This window comes from Corvus hawaiiensis, chromosome 6 (assembly GCF_020740725.1).
Source record: "Corvus hawaiiensis isolate bCorHaw1 chromosome 6, bCorHaw1.pri.cur, whole genome shotgun sequence".
Lineage (NCBI taxonomy): Eukaryota > Metazoa > Chordata > Aves > Passeriformes > Corvidae > Corvus > Corvus hawaiiensis.
In genome coordinates, this window is record NC_063218.1 from 10,675,533 (window position 1) to 10,681,532 (window position 6,000).

Consider the following 6,000-nt stretch of genomic DNA (forward strand, 5'->3'; position numbering starts at 1 on the left):
ACCTAACCTGAGCAACACCCAAGTACCTCTTTTCTTTCCCAGCATATATTCCATGCTTAAGAAAACATCCTGACAAGGCTGATAACCTCAGGAAGAACATCACGTTCAAATGCACCAGAAGACAATAAACAAAACTAAGCATCAGCAGACTAAGTCTTCACTAAACCTGGTAATCCTAAAAAAAAGTCCTAACCACTTGACTGAGACATTATGCTTGCTCTTGCTCTGCTTCTTAGGCACACTGAATTTTGATTTTTCCTGGCATGGCAAAAAGTTTCAAGAGAAGGAAGTGACACTACTCTTAACTGGCCTGTGGCTTGATGATGAGAATACTCCCCAGGGAAGCAGGAAACTTGGACTGGAATCCCCCTTCTGCCTCTGGGACTCGGACATGATGTCACATCACTCAGCACTGCAACATCAAAGCCCCTTGTTGGTTTGGCCCTAATTTAAAGGCTTACAGTACACACATCTACAGGAATGAGAAAAAACCAAAAGCCAGCCTCCAGCTCTCCTAGATTTTACACTGGCATCTGCAGTGGACCATCTTCTCTCTTGTGACAGATGTCAAAACTTGCAGGAACAAAGTGGCAGCCAGGAAGGCACTTCTTATCTTACACTAGCATCTGCAACACACTTTTCAAGACAGATCAAATCCAAATTACTTGTTTTCCTAGACACCCAAGAAAGCTGTAAAGACTCATGGCATTTTGAGCTCGTCTTCAGTGCGCCTATCCTGCTTTATCTACAAAAACATGTTTTTCATATTAATGCAGAAACCAAAACATCGGACAAAAGTCCACTATTACTCCAAATGTTAAATTTTTCTAATTATGAGCTACCATACAGTCATCACTAAAACATGTAAAATGGAAGATTCATTACTTCTTTCACAAGCATTTTGACTGAAGCACTTGGTATTCGTGTGAAAAGATACATTCAGAGCATTTAAATTATACTACAGAATTAATAGCAACTTTTATCACTGCAAATAATCTACAAAATGTTTCCTCTATACATCAGAGAAAACTATTTTACAAATCAACATTTTATGAAACCATATAAAATAATACCAGAACTATGAAATACTCCAACTTATGGCATTCCTGTTATGCCCACTGAGGTTCTAATGCCTGCAACTGGCAAGAATTCAAATCTTGATGTCCAAGTACACAACACCCCAAGTTCCACTACAAGCAGTGAGCCAGGCATGGAATCCATCACACGCATCCAGTATTGAACTTCTGCACACACAAACATGTTGAGACTTTGCTTCCCATGCTGCCCTGACTAGATGAACAGCAGAACTTGAAATTCTACTAAAATCACATTTTATACATGCAGAATAAAGCAGTGGGAAAGAACAACAGCATGGAAATCAAAGGCTTAACATTTTTTGGGGGGTGGAGAGGATTAGTGACCTACAGTTGTTGTATATAATTTTAGAGACACTAGCCCTGTTAACCTACTTACAAAGCCAACACTCAGTAGCAATTGAAGTCACAGTGGCAACCATATTTTGCACCAGAAGAGAAGATCTACATGAAGAAAACAAACACTCCCTCAAAGATTTTGTAAATATCTCTCCCTCTCACACACACACACAGAATTCTCAATACCAAATCACCTTTTGCCTCATTTTCTCTTTAAATTCTAAGATGTTTCCACTGGACACTTTCCTTACTTCCCTTAGGTATCCTAAGAGCTTTTTTGCATTTATTTCCTTTTCTCCTCTTTCCCATTACAAAAGGAGAGAGAGAACACATCTTCCTACATTGTGGGCACTTAATCACAGTTCATTTTAAGTTGACTCCCTTTCCCTCCCAATTCTCTAGTCCTTTCTTCTTCTGCCATAAGAAAAAAGACATCGAAAAAAATGAAATGTTTGTGATTTGTCAAAATTAAATATACTGCCTTTAAACTATCAATTTATGAGGGCATGGGCTTCCAGTAGGCAGAGCTGGGAAGCCAGTTATATCCTCTCTGTCAGCCCTTCACTATTGTAGTTTCTACAGCACCACTTCATCACTCAGGTTAAAAAGTGTAACATAAAACCTAATGCAACTACAGCACTCCTTCTTGTGCTACAATCACACCTTTATTCTGCTGCACAAAACCACACAACTTTCCTTCCCTTGGCTTCTTTTCCCCGTATCTCATTTTGAAATCTCCAATTTCTCCTACTACTTCTGGTGTTCCTGAGCCAGACACTAAAATCTCAAGGATGTTTCAAATACAAGCATCCTATTCAGAAAGTATCCATAGCTTAAAAAAAACCAACCAAACAAAAACAAACTTAAGCCTTGGCGATTCTTTAAAGGAACTGTGCACAAGTGTACGGATACATGAAACCAGTGTGTAATGAGAGGTCTTCACACATCGTAAGACGTAGCACCTTTAACTAAGAAACACTATCATAATAAAAAAAAACCTAATGAAATCCAGTTACTACATCATCTAAGGCATGAGAGATTAGAATGTTTTATTCTTACAATATCTATTCATACAAGACCAGTTTAGGGTACTGGAGCAGATTTAAATCATTCCTATTTTTAAACTGCCTTTTCATCTGAAGAACTGTGATCGGCTGCTTATCAATGTATTTATATTCCAGTGGTTTAACAATACAAGTTAAAAATCAAGATTTTTGTCTTTTTCTACTTTCAGCATTGCCATATCTACTATAGAACAGCTGGACTTCAGTACCAAGAAAACCATTCCTCTTCCCTCCTAAAGTGTTCATTATGGACAAGGAACAACGTAAAGATCTAAAATACAACACGATCCCAAGATCATTTAAAAGACAAACTGTATTAACACAGACTAGTAAGACTTCATAAATAATCTTTGGTCACTGATGCTAACTACTGCCATCTTACTGAGTTTTCCAAGGTACAAACAGTAAATAAGCTTACACGATACTCAAGTGCTCTGAATCCATGCAAGAATGGCTTCCCAAAATTGGTATCATCAAATTTAATGACAGAAGGACTTCAGGAAAGCCTGAAGACTGAGTCATTAAGCACCCCCTTTTGATTAGAATTAATTTGCTTTGATACTGAGTGCACTTTATTATTGTATATTCTAGGTCCAGCTATTATTAGAAGCACCTCACCAAGTCATATTTCAGTAAAACACCTACCATTCTCGTGCTGGAACAACACAACTTTTATAACCCCCTAGTGCCGCCTGCTTGCAGTGCCCAAGCTCATGATACATCAATGTTTCCGTTACCAAGCTCTATGAGGAGGGGTTTCCCAGTGCAGCCATAAAAAACTGATTCTGTCCAAACGTTCAAGCATTTATCATCTTAAATGAATAGCCCTCTCCCTAACCACCATAAATAGCATTTAGATCTTAACCCATATGTGGTATGAGCCAATGGCTCATTTAAAAGGACAACATGCAGTATACACTATGGTGTCTCCAGTTCTGAACAACCATCAGTGTAGCCTTTTAAACCAGGCTTCTAGGCAAGTCAATAGCCATTTTAAATACATCTTTTTACTAACTACTTCAAATTGTACTATTTCATTTGTCTAAGTTAGACACTGCTAGCACACCTTTACATCATACATCAAACTCCCTTTCAGTCTATGAATGCAAATTCAGATTAGGGCTCAATAATGCTATATGCATCCTATGGGACAAATCTGCAAGGAAAATCACACCATTCTATTCAAGAAATAGAAAACACATAAATTACAATATACAATACATAAGGCTCAGATCTCAACAAGCTAGAGAAGTCACAGACCCAAAGAAACAGCATATTTCAAATTGTATCATTGGAACTTCCCACATTTTACTACTACAGAAACAGAAAAAGATGAAAGATGCCCTAATGCGTGGTAAAGATCCACGCAGAGGAACACATACAGTCTGTCATGTCACACACAAGCTCTGAGCGGCAGAACATGGTATTATGCCTCTTAACATTGATACAATTTCTCCCGTTTTTCCGCAGGTAATTCAGATCTTAGGCACTCAAAGACACAAATAAATCAAGACATAAATGCCTTACCTTCCTATTTTACAAGCCACTGCAGTTCTCAGATTATGAGTCAGTCATAGGTTAATCTGCAGAGGAATGACTCAGTATAAACTTTTAAACATTATTTTTCCTAACCTAAAACACGGCGATTCATTCAACGCGCTAAAACGCGGCGTCGCGAATCAGCGCATGAAATGAATGGCGTGAAAACAAAACACTTCTCTTTCCGCTCACGGCAGGCAGACGGGGATAGCGCAGCGCCGGTCCAGCCAGACGGACTTTGTGAAAATACAACTCCTTCCGCGCCGCTGAGGGGCAGCTCCGGCGCCGGCGGGTCCGGGCGCAGCCCCATGGCCGGGGAGCGGCGGGGGCTCCGCCGCAGCGGCAGCCGGGGGGACGCGCAGCCGGGACCGCGCTCCGCGCCAGGCGCGGCGCTGCCGGCAATGCCCCTTTAAAGGCCGTCGGCCCGCCCCCAGCACTGCATATGGAGGGAGCCAGGAGCGAGCGAGCCTTCTGCATTCAAACGACACATCAAACGCCGCAAGCGCCGCCGCGGCTCCCGGCTCCGCTCCGGCCTCGCCTCCCTCCCCTCCCCTCCCCGCACAGGCACACACACCGCGAGGAGCGGGGCAGAGAGCGAGAGGGGCAGGGGAGGGAAGGGAGAGACAGGAATAAGTAAGTGAAAAGGAGCACCTGCAAAGCCCTGGAGTGCGAGTGCGTCCGGGCAGGAGAGTCCGCGCCGCCCCGCCGCAGGCTGATCTATCCCCGGGCACCGGCGGCCGCCGAGGTCCCGGCACGGGTTGCGGGTGCAGCGCGCTCGGCCCCTGCCTGGCAGCAGATGCCTCGGTCAGCGCCGTGCCCCCGCCAGAGCACCCCCGGCTCCCACCGCCCGCCCGGCCCCGTCCCCCTGCCCGGAGCGCCCGACAGCGGGAGGCGAGCGCGGCCGCTGCCGGAGCCCCGCGCGGGAGCCGCCGCCACGGCGGCAGCAAAGCTCCCGCCCTCCCTCCTCCTTCTCCGCCGCCCAGCCGAGCCGAGCCCAGCCGAGCCCCACGGCCGCCCTACCTGCGAGCGTGTGCGGAAAGCGGGGCGGCGGGCGGCAGCTGGAGCCGGGCGAAGGCGACCGCCAGCCCGGCGGAAAGTCCCGACCGCTGTGCGCCGTCTCCCCCCGCCCCGCACTTCCTCTCCCGCCCGCTCGGGCTGGAAATCCCCGGCGAAGCCCGCTGCTCTCCCGGCTCCTCCCAATCACCGAGGGCGGGCCCGGCACAGCCGCTCAGCGCGCAGGCGGCAGCCGGGGGCCGGCCTTGCCCTGGCCGCTGGCCCCGGCTGCACCTGATGCCTCCGTCACCCTCCTCCCGCGGGCACGACTCGGGCAAAGGGGCCCCGCGCCCCGCGAAGGAGGCGTGGGTTGTGCTGCGGCGGACGGCGCGTCCCGCTCCGGGCGCGGGGTGGTGCCGGCGGAGCCGTGGGGGCTCGGCTGGAGGGCGGGCGCTGCTGCTGGGCACTGGGGGAAGGAAGGGCATGGGGGATGGCGCCGGGACGCGGGGCTCCGGGAGAGTGGGATTGGCGCGGCGGAGAGCCGCTCGCTTCCCCTGCCTGTCCCGAGGGAGGTGCAGCAGCCCCGCTCAAAGAGGCGCCACGAACACAATAGCGTTTATTAAACAAAGAAAATGCCACTGGGAATAACGGGAGGGAGGGAAGACAGCGGTTGGGAGGGGGAGAAGAGTCTGGAAGAGATGAGGAAAGAGCAGCGAGCCAGAGCCGCTCGCCCCCCGGGAGAGGCCGGTCGGGGTGCCCCGGCAGCCGCCGGCCGTGGGTGCCAGCCCCGAGTCCCGGCGGCGGGCGGGAGGGGGGTGTGCCCTGCCCGGCGCCCCGGGGGTGCGAGAGGCACCCGCGTCCCCTCCGCAGGCGACCGGAGAAAGGGGGCGGCGCTGGCAGCCCATAGAACCTGTCGCTCCCGGCAGCCAGGTGAAATAAATGCCTGTGTCGTGCTCCCCTTGCATCGCGCC

The 6,000-nt window shown here is 48.9% G+C and overlaps 1 protein-coding gene across 7 annotated transcripts in view; it reads right to left on the reverse strand.

Annotated features, from left to right (window-relative positions):
• Positions 1 to 5,210, reverse strand: part of TRAF3 (TNF receptor associated factor 3) — a 70,000-nt gene extending 64,790 nt beyond the window's left edge. For 3 of the 7 annotated variants that reach the window (XM_048306174.1, XM_048306171.1, XM_048306167.1), the window contains exons 1-3: positions 5,057 to 5,210; positions 4,688 to 4,822; positions 4,025 to 4,080 (exon numbers count right to left, since the gene is read on the reverse strand). The gene's annotated coding sequence lies outside the window, so the exon portion shown is untranslated. Of the gene's footprint in view, positions 1 to 4,024; positions 4,294 to 4,687; positions 4,823 to 5,056 lie in introns of those variants that run through there. The other 4 variants (XM_048306176.1, XM_048306175.1, XM_048306177.1 and 1 more) reach the window with 4 other exon arrangements.
• Between the last annotated feature and the right edge of the window lie 790 nt (positions 5,211 to 6,000).